Source organism: Tiliqua scincoides, chromosome 1 (assembly GCF_035046505.1).
Source record: "Tiliqua scincoides isolate rTilSci1 chromosome 1, rTilSci1.hap2, whole genome shotgun sequence".
Classification (NCBI taxonomy): Eukaryota; Metazoa; Chordata; class Lepidosauria; order Squamata; family Scincidae; genus Tiliqua; species Tiliqua scincoides.
In genome coordinates this window covers 950,102-964,259 of record NC_089821.1, presented here as the reverse complement: position 1 = coordinate 964,259, position 14,158 = coordinate 950,102, and the positions used below count along the sequence as shown (strand labels likewise).

Genomic DNA, 14,158 nt, shown 5'->3' with positions numbered 1-14,158 from the left:
ATAACCACTAAATAAATAACCAATACATTCAAATAAAGTTTGAATTATTAGCACAGAGAGGAGATTAGGGTGCCTGCTTTTGTAATAGTTAAAAGGCAACAATTGGAGCAACGCTGCTGTCTGAACAAGCTATAGTAAGATTGTACTGCGAAAAGCTTTAGTGGGTTCAAGCTGTTGGAAAAAATTGCTTTCAGTACATCCTAGTCAAGATCCGTTTAGAACAGGTGACGCTCTGTCATGTGCAGCAACGCGTCTGTCATCGGCTCCATTCTCACTCTCTAAGCTGAACAATTTCATTCAAGCTTGTAGCTTGTTTTGTCAAGAAACCAAGAGCCTCATAACTTTGCCATCAAGCGTACAATACCCCAGCTGCCCATAAATTGTTGTGAAGCTGTGTTTTGGTTTTAACTGTTTCTCCAGTTAACTATTGTGTGTCTTTCATATATTTTAGAGGAACTACTGCCACAAAGCTGAGGACATTTCTGCCTAGTTCTGTGATCTGGCCTGGAATCAAGGATACACAAACAGTCCAGTGATTCCTGTATAACATTGCCACCCTGGTACCGTTATTCATTCATTCATTTCATTCATTCATTTTGTACCCTGCCTTTCTCTCTGGAGGGCACCCAAGGCAGCTAACAAGTTAAAAGTACATGAAAACTATAAAATAAAAATAAAACTATAAAATAGACAATAAAAGCCAAACAGCAACTGGTTCCAGAGATACATTTAGCTACATCAGCAAAAGGCATGGTTTGCATTGACTTATTGTCAATTAAGAATAGTAAGAATAATTGTGTACCACTTTTCTACAAGAGCAGCTCACAAAGCAGTTTATATAGGAAAATGAATCAATAAATGGACTTAGCTGGTGCTGGGCAAATGTCATGCAATGCCTCCTGTTACTGACCCTTTTCAAAGGAATTGGTATTATCAGGCAACAACAATTGTGCTGATATGTACAACAGTCAAGATGAGTCCAGAATGGAGTATTGGGAAGTAAATCCCAAAACGTCCTTGCCGGAACTCCCCTTGCACTAGTGCTGTGCCTTGAACTGTCAACACAATCCCATTCATGTCTACTCTGAAGGAAACCCCATTGTGTACAATGAGATTTATACCCAGGAAAGTGGATAAGTGGAGCAGAGCAGTGGTGATGGACATGGGACTTGTTGCTGCCAAAGTTCAATGTGTTTCAGGTTTTATTGGTGTCAGTGGGACAGCTGAGCCTGGGCAGAAATTCCGCTCATTGACATGAATGGGATTATGGCTGGGATGGCACCTGTGGGTTTTCCAGGTGCCTTTGTGATTCTTTGGTGTTTGTGCCCAACACTACATATCTTTTGGTGTCATGGCTCACAAGGTCATACACTAGTTCTAACTTTAAACTGATATCAGGAGACTCCTATGTTCTTTTTTGTTTTTTAAAAGTGCTTGGAATAAATATAAAAAAGTCTATTCTTTCCCAGAATGAGAACTTAACATTTCACTGATTGTGTAACTTTATTCTGAAAAAGCAGAAAGCCAACTGCCTAGACTGATTACCAATGAGTATATCTTCAAAAGATGCAAAATTAACTGTGTGTAATTAAATGCAAGTGCACAAGCTATCACCAAAGTCTACTGAAAAAACTCCACAGTCAGGGAATTAGAGGGCAGGTCTTCTCCTGGATTGAGACCTGGTTGAAGACCAGGAAATAGAGAGTGGGTGTCAATGGGCAATTTTCACAATGGAGAGAAGTGAAAAGCAGTGTGCCCCAAGGATCTGTCCTGGGACCGGTGCTTTTCAACCTGTTCGTAAATGACCTGGAGACGGGTGAGCATTGAGGTGGCTAAGTTTTCAGACGACACCAAACTTTTCCAAGTGGTGAAGACCAGAAGTGATTGTGAGGAGCTCCAGAAGAATCTCTCCAGACTGGCAGAATGGGCAGCAAATTAGCAGATGCGTTTCAATGTCAGAAAGTCTAAAGTCATGCACATTGGAGCAAAAAATCAAAACTTTAGATATAGGCTGATGGGTTCTGAGCTGTCTGTGACAGATCAGGAGAGAGATCTTGGGGTGGTAATGAACAGGTCGATGAAAGTGTCTTTCATCGACCTGTTCATCATTAAGGGTCCATTTCATCATTAAGGGTAAGTCTTGCCTTACTAACCTTATAGAATTCTTTGAAAAGGTCAACAGGCATGTGGATGCTGGAGAACCCGTGGACATTATATATCTGGACTTTCAGAAGGCGTTCGACACGGTCTCTCACCAAAGGCTACTGAAATTACTCCGCAGTCAGGGAATTAGAGGACAGGTCCTCTCATGGATTGAGAACTGGTTGGAGGCCAGGAAGCAGAGAGTGGGTGTCAATGGGCAATTTTCACAATGGAGAGAGGTGAAAAGCGGTGTGCCCCAAGGATCTGTCCTGGGACCGGCGCTTTTCAAATTCTTCATAAATGACTTGGAGACAGGGGTGAGCAGTGAGGTTGCAAAGTTTGCAGATGACACCAAACTTTTCTGAGTGGTGAAGACCAGAAGTGATTGTGAGGAGCTCCAGAAGGATCTCTCCAGACTGGCAGAATGGGCAACAAAATGGCAGATGCGCTTCAATGTCAGTAAGTGTAAAGTCATGCACATTGGGCAAAAAATCAAAACTTTAGATATAGGCTGATGGGTTCTGAGCTGTCTGTGACAGATCAGGAGCGAGACCTTGGAGTGGTGGTGGACAGGTCGATGAAAGTGTCGACCCAAGTGTCGAGTGGTGGAGGACAGGTCGATGAAAGTGTCGACCCAATGTGCGGCGGCAGTGAAGAAGGCCAATTCTATGCTTGGGATCATTAGGAAAGGTATTGAGAACAAAAAGGCTAATATTATAATGCCGTTGTAAAAATCTATGGTAAGGCCACACCTGGAGTAGTGTCCAGTTCTGGTCGCCGCATCTCAAAAAAGACATCGTGGAAATGGAAAAGGCGCAAAAGAGAGCGACTAAGATGATTACGGGGCTGGGGCACCTTCCTTATGAGGAAAGGCTACGGCGTTTGGGCCTCTTCAGCCTAGAAAAGAGACGCCTTAGGGGGGACATGATTGAGACAAACAAAATTATGCAGGGGATGGACAGAGTGGATAGGTAGATGCTCTTTACACTCTCACATAACACCAGAACCAGGGGACAGCCACTAAAATTGAGTGTTGGGAGAGTTAGGACAGACAAGAGAAAATATTTCTTTACTCAGCGTGTGGTTGGTCTGTGGAACTCCTTGCCACAGGATGTGGTGACGGCATCTGGCCTGGATGCCTTTAAAAGGGGATTGGACAAGTTTCTGGAGGAAAAATCCATTACGGGGTACAAGCCATGATGTGTATGCACAACCTCCTGATTTTAGAAATGTGCAATGTCAGAAGGCCAGATGCAAGGGAGGGCACCAGGATGAGGTCTCTTGTTATCTGGTGTGCTCCCTGGGGCACTTGGTAGGCCACTGTGAGATACAGGAAGCTGGACTAGATAGGCCTATGGCCTGATCCAGTGGGGCTGTTCTTATGTTCTTATGACCCAGTGTGCGGCGGCAGTGAAGAAGGCCAATTCTATGCTTGGGATCATTAGGAAAGGTATTGAGAACAAAACGGCTAATATTATAATGCCGTTGTACAAATTGATGGTAAGGCCACACCTGGAGTATTGTGTCCAGTTTTGGACACCACATCTCAAAAAGGTTATAGTCAGAGCTTTTTTTCTAATGGAACGTGGGGGGACGGAGTTCCGGCACCTTTTTTCAGGGGTCCCTCCCCTTTGGAGGCATTCCAGGAGGGGGGGAGCAAAATAGAGGCATTCGCTGGGTGGGTGCTGGGGGGTGCAGGGTGGGTGGGCACCTGGCCCCTGCCTTACCACACAATGACCCCCTCCTGTCCCCAGCTCCAAGCTCTCGCCTGAGCCCAGCCTGCCTCCCCTCCCCCCACGCTCTGCTTCCCAGTGCAGCTTCCAAGCCAGTGGAGGGCGCGGGGGAAATGCGCCGACGCCGAAGAGGAGAATGGATAGCCAGGCAGCCAGGCAGCCAGGGAGATGGGCTGCGGCACCCACGGAACGCCCAGGTACTGGCTTGGCGGAGGAGGAGGGGAAGGAAGCTGGCTGGTGCAGCCCCATGCCAATCTGCAACACGAGCCTAGGCGTGTCTACTCAGAAGTATGTCTCATTGTGCTCAATGGGGCTTGCTCCTGGGAAAGGGTGCATAGCCTTGCAGCCTGAGAGCCCAAGCATGTCTACTCAGAAGTAAGTTCCATTGTGTTCAATGGGGCTTAATCCCAGGAAAGTGTCATAGCCTTGCAGCCTGAGTAGACAGGCAGAGGAGGGGCTCTGAGGCTGCAGTCCCCTCCACACTTTCCTGGGAGGAAGCCCCACTGCCTCTAGTGGGACTGACTTCTGAGTAGACAGGCACAGGAGGGGTTCTGAGGCTGCAGTCCTGTCCACACCTTCCTGGGAGGAAGCCCCATGGACTCTAATGGGACTGACTTCTGAGTAGACAGGCACAGGATTGGGCCCTGAGGCTGCCATCCTATCCACAGTAAGCCCCATTCACTAAAGTGGACTTCTGAGTAGACATGCATAGGATTGGGCTCTTAGGCTGCAATCTTAGGCACTTTCCTGGGAGTAAGCTCCATTGACTAAAACAAGACTTACTTCAGAGTAGACACACCTAGGATTGGGCTCTTAATCCTGGCAGAGATATATATCTGCACCCGTTTTCACATGCTAAGGGCAGGTGAAAAGGGATTATACGTGTGTACAACGTGCTGTCCAGCCTTGCCAGAGATCTTCCTCGTCCTTCCCCCACAAGCATGCCCTCCGCCAGCCAGCATTTGCAGCTCCTGTCCAGCAATGCACAGCAGCTGCTCAGGGCAGCAGAGAACATACAATTGCATGCCGAGTGCCTTCCCAAAGACACAGAGTATTCTGATACCTGAATTAAACCATATTTAATTGCTTGTTTGCAAACGTAGCTGTTTCTATGTGCACCTAAGGACCCCTCTCGTGTAAGAATTCCTTTTTTGTTCTTACTCCCACAGTTGCTTAGAGTAATTTTATTACATGGAACTCATGTAAGCCATTTTCCGGAATCCATCCACTGCTTCCTCTCCTCGAAGTAGTGCCACACTGCATACTACACGCTACAAGTGCACCTGTACAGTATTTTTCCCATGTGTAGAAAAAATAGCTAGGGGGAAGGGGATGTGGAGATTGACAGCCCAATCCTATGCATGTCTACTCAGAAGTAAGTTCATCTTTAGGGGGGAAGCACATAAAAAAATTATTTTATTTCTCCAATAATAAATAAATAAATAAATAAATAAATAAAAGATTAACAAGTTGTGAGTTCCTGCACCTTTTTATTTACAAAAAAAGCACTGGTTATAGTGGAAATGGAAAAGGTGCAAAAGAGTGTGACTAAGATGATTACTGGGCTGGGGCACCTTCCTTATGAGGAAAGGCTACGGCGTTTGGGCCTCTTCAGCCTAGAAAAGAGGCGCCTGAGGGGGGACATGATTGAGACATTCAAAATTATGCATGGGAAGGATAAAGTGAATCGAGAGATGCTCTTTACGCTCTCACATAACACCAGAACCAGGGGACAGCCACTAAAATTGAGTGTTGGGAGAGTTAGCACAGACAAAAGAAAATATTTTTTTACTCAACGTGTGGTTGGTCTGTGGAACTCCTTGCCGCAGGATGTGGTGATGGCGTCTGGCCTGGACACCTTTAAAAGGGGATTGGACAAGTTTCTGGAGGAAAAATCCATTACGGGGTACAAGCCATGATGTGTATGGACAACCTCCTGATTTTAGAAATGGGTTATGTCAGAATGCCAGATGCAAGGGAGGGCACCAGGACGAGGTCTCTTGCTGTGCTCCCTGGGGCATTTGGTGGGCCGCTGTGAGATATAGGATGCTGGACTAGATGGGCCTATGGCCTGATCCAGTGACGCTGTTCTTATGTTCTTAAGCAAGACACAGATGCACCTATTTCTTCGGTGTAGGTTACCTATGTAGAACAATCTGCTGTGACTTTTCAAAAGGGTGATTAGTGCTCTTGATAACTTTTTTCCTCTAAATTAAATGCATTCTGAATTACGTTACAGACCTGCAGTGCTAAGGAGAGTTCCTTCTCTCCCACTCTATTTGCCAGCCTCAGTGTTCCTATCCAGTGAGAGGGATGCAGCTTTGTGGCTACAGCTCACGTGTTGTGTTCAGTTCCTGGAACCTCGGGGGGGGGGGGTCTTGGAAAGGCCCCTCCCTCAGACCCTGGAGAGCCAGTGCAAGTCATAGCTGAGAAGGCTGAGTGAGACAGATGAGAGCTGTGGCTCTCTGTGAGGCAGGCATCTATGTTCCATCCATGTTCCTGTACCACGGTGGCCAGTCTCCCTTGAGAGATGTGGGTTCATGCTCTGGTAGCTGCTCTAGGTCCAGCACAGTCTTGCTGCTCTAGGTCCAGCACAGACGGAGCACAGATGGGTGAAACTCTATATTGTCAACTATAACATCCAGTTCTTGTTTCTTTTTAAAATGAAGTTCTTTTTCTCTTCCATTGCACCAGCTTGTTAAATAAAATGAGAGGAATAAGGAGCAGGTACTCATTTAATCAACTAAAGACCTCTCAAAATACTGTACAGATGAGATATGAATTGCTCCAAATGCCGGATAGACTGGAGCAGTGGCGTTGTCAGAGGAACATCCTAAGACCAGTAGGGTCTCGTGGATCTTGTTGCATTGAAAATTGACAATAAAAGTTTGCATCCCTCTTAACTGACTGGCTAGGGATTGGTTGCTGTGTTTCAGCAAAATCTATTTCTCAGAAGTTTAAGAGAGAAAATATATTTGGTAAATAAAATACAGAGAAGGAATCAAATCTTTGGTTTATATGCTTTCAACTGCAAAATGCTGATCCATAAATGCTCTAAATCATGCATGCTTCAGGGGGAGAGCTTGCTTGCTGAAAAATAAGCACAGGGCTGGAGTGGCCGCAGGGTCAAAGGCAGAGAGACCCATGCTCATTAGGAAGGGGATGGGAAGAGATTTAGGGACTGCTGACTTCTGCTCAAAACAACCAGATGTGGAAGTGACACCTGGGCAACCATAAATCCGTGGCAAACATTATGGCCCACTAAACCGGATTCACTGCAGCCAAAATCAGAAGCACACCCAGGTCTCCGTTTTGCACTGTCACTTTCCCCTTCAACATTCTTCATTCTGCCTGCAGCCTCCATTTCATTACACAAGATACAGTACTTTGGTGTGTAAATGGGGAATGCGTTTCTTTGACAACTGTATTTGTTACATCGCTATTCTGAGAAAGTGCCCAACGCATGGCTAAAAATCAGCTGTGAGGGACTGAAGCCTTAGATCAAGTTAAATCCTGGGTATATAAAAAAAAATTGTTAAAATATCAAGATAATGAGAAGTCAGAAAACAAATTATAGCTGTTATTAATTTTGAATTGTATTCAAACATAGCCCTGATTACAGAGAGATAAAATTCAATTTTATTCTAGGATAATTGATTTATGTATTTTACATTTATTTATAAGATTAGGTAACGGCTGGGAATTCTCAATATAAATCACAGTATGTTCCCGATGGATGCCAAGGTCAGAGCACAAACAGTCCTTCTCTTAGAAAACACATTACTTTTGAGGGAAGAATTGAGTGAATAAAATGAGACCGCAATCCATGGCTGCCCTCATAATATGCACTTAAATTTTATTACAATCTGTGGAATGAAGCAGGTGGAGTATTGCAGAGATGAAATAAAGTCCCTCTGCTGTGACAGTAGGGGTTGTTCATGGCATTTTAACAAAAGAAAGAAGGCTGGTAAAATTTGCAGAATGTGGTGCGACTTTCTTTCTGATGAGTCTTGCAAAAATTAGGCTGGCTATGCAGAAGTGTCTTGTCATGAACAAAATTTGCTGCTGTCCCGAACATATAAATCTGCTTTGGAGTAGTTTGACATTATTTTTAAAAGGCTGCTGCGGTAGATTCATTGATGATTTTGTGTAGCTGAAAACGGGAGAGTTTTCTTCTGTTGAGAGATATGGTATGATACAACTGGATGATCGTGTGTGCAGGCAGCTAAGTTACAGTTGTAGAACTGCTCTGTTTGTGTCACTTGGTACACAAGAAGAAAATTAAAAGGTTCAGAGGTGCTATCCAGAGTAAATAAAGTGACTGAAGACCAGTAAATGCCTTCTTAGGGCGCAATCTTAATGAACTTTCCAGCTGCAATGCAGCCCCAAGGTAAGGTAACAAACATGCCCTTACCTTGAGGATGCCTCCTTGACAGCCTCCCCATTGCAGGATGCTTTGCATGCCACATTGGCACAACTGTGTCAGTGCTGGAAAGTTGGTTAGGATTGTGCCATAAATCTCCAGTTAGCACCCTACCTTAAAGCAGTTGTATTAATAGATTTTGTTATTCCTTCCTTGCAGTTATGATTGGCTTTTATCCGTTATATGTGGTGCTTTGCCATTTTCGTTATAGTCTGTAAGTGGGCGACTTGGCTTATTGTACAGAGATGTTCAGATAGCAGCAAGGCCATTTTTAGGGATAGTTGACTGTTACCTTCCACTGAGAGGTTTTTTGGAGATTATCTTTTTATTGAAGTGGGAGGAAGTGTGTTGGTTCATAGGCAGAATACATAATATCAGCTAAATATAATGAGGGGGTGAATTACACAATAGAATCTAAAACTATGCAAAAAAATAAATAATGCATGTCAGCTATACAATTTACTGTCCCAAATTTTTCTATCTCGTTGTTCCAGCTATGTAATTTGGATGTAGGGATAGGGCCAAAGTTTGAAACAGAGAAGTTCAGAGTTTTTAATGGCTCAGAAAGACTGTCTCCTCAAAACTAAGCAAGCACAAGCCCTTCAGCATTTTCTCCTGAGCTTGATTTGCATCATATTGCAATTCACCCACCAGAACCAGTGACATCCACTATAATTGAGTGTCTGGGAGTTGAAACAGACAAAAGAAAACATGTCTCAATCATCCTTTAATTAGTCTGTGGAACTCCTTGCCATAGGATGTGGTGATGGTATCTGGCCTAGATGGCTTTAAAAGAGGATTGGATAGATTTCTGGAGGAAAAATCGATCACAAGTTGCAAGTCATGATAGGTACGTGTGACCTCCTGGCTTTTAGAAGTAGGCTACCTGAAAGTGCAAGGGTGTCTATTGTGTTACCTGAAAGTGCAAGATGCAAGCCTCTTGTGGTCTTGATTGCTTCCTGAGGCATCTGGTGGGCTACTCAGAGATACAGGAAGCTGGACTAGATGGGCCTTTGGCTGATCTAGCGGGGCTCTACTTACATTTTTATGTCCCACAGCCCTTTTCCTTCTTCCAACCCTACTTGGTTGGAAGACCTACTGGTCCTGACCTTTAGTGATGCCCCAGCATGCTTCAGAGGCAGGCTGCAAATTTAGACTGCAATGTCTTTTTCAGTGCTTTCTTGTGAGGTATCTCTGTCTACAAATCCCCCAGTCCCCTCCCGCACAGCAAAGAATATGCATATCCCAAGAGGGGAATCAGCGAAGGCCTCCCTTGTTGCCTTAGAAACAAACAACCACCAGCACTCCTCTTCTGAACACATTTTGGAAAATTGGTCACCTTGAGGCTGCTAGCCTGCCAGGCTCGCTTTTCTGTCCAAAGGGTGAAGCTCCAAGTCTGCCTGTTTGGCATCTGATGTTTTGTGTGAAGTTGTGTTTTGCTGTCCTCGCACAGCCACCTAGTGCGCCCTGAAATCAAACAGCATTTGGAGATAGCTGCTTTGAGGACCTTGAAGGGGTTTTATTGGCATTTTTGTGTATTTCAGATGATTGTGCAATATGTGAAGCATTTGACATCAACCCAATCGATGAAGTAGCATCTTTAACGTTCTGATTTCAGTCTCCATCTTGGTATCTGCCATGATTTCAGAACCCCTCACCTGCAAGATACCTTAGAGTTCTGAGGTGATGTCCAAGACCGGGATAAGCCATGCATCTCTGGGCCGTCATAACAGCCTGTCGTGAGGGAAACCATTTCCCATTTCTGAGTCACATGAAAAAACTATACATAATAGTGGGATGTAACTGCTACTCCCACCTTTCAGTGAAGGTGACTTCTCTGTGAAGGCTTGAGGTAGTGCTAATTAAAATACAGTTTTCTCCTTGAAATGTAATTTGATCCATTCCTTTGCCATCCTGGTAAGGCTAATATTTGTCTCTAGCCTGTTTTTAAGGATTTGAAGAGGTATTATAGCCTCTGAAGGTTACTAAATAATGGGAGAATTAGGATTCTGTTCATATATAGATAAATGAAAATATATATATTTCAGATTCCAAAAAAGCTTTGTGTGCAATGGCAGATTCTTTCTCATGTTTATACAGAGGTGCCTGGGCCATTGCAGTGGTCACGTCACAGAATGATCTTTCAAGATGCGTTCCAGTTAGGACTTCTGCTCTACAAAAGTTGTCATGGTTGATAGTTGTGCCTGTTTTTGCTTGACCTTTGCTTTCCATGTCATCCTTGGAAGTTGAATATCTATTCCACAAACTAGAGTTTACCTGTGTCCTTTTAAAAAAAATACAAACACATACACATGTTGTTATCATCATTATCATTATTAACAGTATTTATATACTGCTTTTAAATGAAGAGTTTACAAAGCTGTTTACAGAGAAAATCAAATAACTAATGACTTCCTGTCCCAAAAGGGCTAACAATCTAAAAAAAGATGCAAAAGAACACCAGCAGACAGCCACTAGAAAAGACACTGCTGGGCTGAAGAGGTTACTCTCCCCCTGTTAAATAAAAGAGGAGCACCCGCTTGAAAAAGTATCTCTTACCCAGTTAGCAGGTTACACTTACATACGTTGTACGTTATAAATATACATTTATATACTGGTGGGCACTTTCCGTCTGAGGGTTCGGAACCCATGGCTTTGGGTTCCAAACCTGCACTGGAAGTTCGCACCTGACCTCCCGGACATGACCAGAAGCACTTTCCAGTCACATCTGGGAGGCTTTCTGAGGCTTAGGGAAGCCACATGCAGTTTCTTCAGGCCTCAGAACACCTCCTGGAGGCGTGGAAAGGCACTTTCAGTTTTTGCGAAAACTGGAAATTTCTTTCCAACACTTCTGGGGGCTTTCTGAAGTCCAAAGAGGCTGAGTGTGGGCTCCTCGTTCCTCAAAACAGCTCCAGATGCAGCCAGAAGACACTTCCAGTCGCGTCCAGAGATCCTCTGTGACCTGGCCCCGTGGATTTGATTACCTGTGGCTTTGATAATGAGGGCCCACTGTACATATTTGTAGAATTACATACATAAAATACATTTAATGTAATGTACACTATTGTTGTTGGCAACCTTCAGTCTCGAAAGACTCTGGTATCGCGCTCTGAATGGTGGTTCTGGAACAGCGTCTAGTGTGGCTGAAAAGGCCAATTCGGGAGTGAATATACACTATATTAATATACACTATATTAATGAAATATTAATATTTCTGCTTTCATAAATGATGTCTAAGGAAGATTTCTTTCTCTGATCAATAGTGGCAAAAATATCACTTATAAAAGTTTAAAATGTTGGTTGCTTTTTAAAAATTGTTTCTGATGGCCATAGTGAATGTCTGTAGTGGCACTTAATCTGGAATATTAAAAGCATTACGGTGACATCATCACTGTATTTGAAATGCGTAGAATGATTGGACTCTGTGCAGTGCACACACATACGCAGGCTTGTCCTTCCCGGTTGGTCTCCAGACTCCACAACTGCCCAAGTTTCTGGCATGGTTTTTATCCAATCCAGCACCCTGTATTTGCTGCTAGTGAACCTGTGCTAAGGTCAGATAGAAACCCCTTGTAGATGGCAAGATCCCCAAACTCAAGATAGGATTGGGCTGCCTGAAAAACACCTTGTTTTGACACACGATGCCATTGTGGATCATAAGAAACAGAAACATTAGATCCTGTCTTACTTCCCTACTGAACAGTGCAAAAGTTTAATAGATTCACTGGCCACTTTGTTCCCAGGCAGATCTCCCAGTTTCCATCTTTTTTCATGTTGTCTCAGATATGAAACAAGGCAGTTGCAGAATCCACAAGCAAATGTTTAGCATTTGGACTAGAGCAAATACGTACGAATGAAGTGATCGATGTTTGTATGTACTGGTGTTTACATCTTTTCTGCATCTAGCAATTCATAATCTTTATTGTAGAAGTTTTTTCACTGTGTTCTGAGGTTCTATTGACAGTGTTAATAAACTGTTGTTATAAACTGCTAATTCCCAATGAAGCTTTTTAAAAACACTTCTGGATTTTGCGTGTAACGTATCAGAGCTGTAACTTACATGAAAAGTTAAGTGGAAAAATTTTATTTGTCAACATGAAGTTTTCTGATGAATCATTAGCTTACAAGTTCTAGATATATATTACCCTGCCTTATATAGTGATCACAATGTGATATATAACATTGTGGTTAGATATATTAAATACTTAAATAGTTCAACTGAATTGCTGAGCTATATGTGATGCACTCCATGTCCCACTGGGGACACTTGTTATAGTTGCTGAGCAGGTTGTGATTGCTTTTGTTGCAGAGATCTATTTTGGGAATTAATAAACTGCAGATAAGACATTTCTTGGCAATGGGGACCTCAGGTTGACCTCAGTTCCACCCATGTAGGCGTTCTGCAAAGGACAGCTTTGCAACGCCATTATTTCAGTGAATGCTGATTTTTGCTCTCACATCTTGTCCAAGTAATACAATACGTCTTATGTCACATTCATTGTTTGCGTAAAACCTTGCAACTCATTTTTCATTATGCTATGGAACAAAGTCCATAAATTAATCTTCATGACGCAGGTAGCAACGTCCTACATAAAGTAGACATATAACATACTAGAAAATTCTTCATATAGATAGATGTAAGAATTCTTTACCTTTATAGTACCAATTATTTTTTATGGGGAGAATCTTGAAGAGACCATCCCTGCTGACCAGGTCAAAAGCCTTCGTGAGATCTATGAAGGCTATAAAGAGTGGCTGTCGTTGTTCCCTGCATTTCTCCTGCAGTTGTCTACCATATCAGTGGCGGACCTGTTGGCTCGGAATCCGCACTGCGATTCTGGATAAATGCTCTCTGCAAGTATCTGGAGCCTCTTTAGTGCAACTCGGGCAAACAACTTTCCTACAACACTAAGGAGAGAGATGCCACGGTAGTTGTTGCAGTCACCTCTGTCGCCTTTGTTCTTGTACAGCGTGATGATGTTTGCATCCCTCATGTCTTGAGGTACTCCACCTTCTCTCCAGCAGAGACAGAGGATTTCATGCAGCTCAGTAGCAATGATCTCTTTGCAGCACTTTAGGACTTCAGCAGGGATGCTGTCTTTTCCAGGTGCCTTGCCAAAGGCAAGGGAGTCCAGGGCCACGTGAAGTTCTTCCAGGGTTGGTTCACTGTCAAGCTCCTCCAGCACAGGCAGGCACTCAATGTTGTTCAGCGCTTCTTCGGTGACTACATTTTCTCTGGAATATAGCTCAGAGTAGTGCTGCACCCAGCGTTCCATCTGCTGCGCCCGATCCTGGATGACCTGGATGACTGGATGACTGGATGATCCTGGATGACCTGGATGACTATTTTTAAAAAGGGAAAGAGGGGGGACCCGGGAAACTATAGGCCGGTCAGCCTAACATCTATACCGGGTAAGATGGTGGAATGCCTCATCAAAGATAGGATCTCAAAACACATAGACGAACAGGCCTTGCTGAGGGAGAGTCAGCATGGCTTCTGTAAGGGTAAGTCTTGCCTCACAAACCTTATAGAATTCTTTGAAAAGGTCAACAGGCATGTGGATGCGGGAGAACCCGTGGACATTATATATCTGGACTTTCAGAAGGCGTTTGACACGGTCCCTCACCAAAGGTTACTGAAAAAACTCCACAGTCAGGGAATTAGAGGACAGGTCCTCTCCTGGATTGAGAACTGGTTGGAGGCCAGGAAGCAGAGAGTGGGTGTCAATGGGCAATTTTCACAATGGAGAGAGGTGAAAAGCGGTGTGCCCCAAGGATCTGTCCTGGGACCGGTGCTTTTCAACCTCTTCATAAATGACCTGGAGACAGGGTTGAGCAGTGAAGTGGCTAAGTTTGCAGA

General features: G+C 43.9%; 1 protein-coding gene across 4 annotated transcripts in view; it reads left to right on the top strand.

The window, feature by feature from the left end:
• MIPOL1 (mirror-image polydactyly 1) overlaps positions 1–14,158 on the top strand; it is a 273,609-nt gene that overhangs the window by 19,512 nt on the left and 239,939 nt on the right. The window contains exon 1 of one of the 4 annotated variants that reach the window (XM_066631518.1): positions 492–560. The exons of the other annotated variants lie outside the window; for them this stretch is intronic. The gene's annotated coding sequence lies outside the window, so the exon portion shown is untranslated. Of the gene's footprint in view, positions 1–491; positions 561–14,158 lie in introns of those variants that run through there. 4 annotated transcript variants of the gene reach the window in all.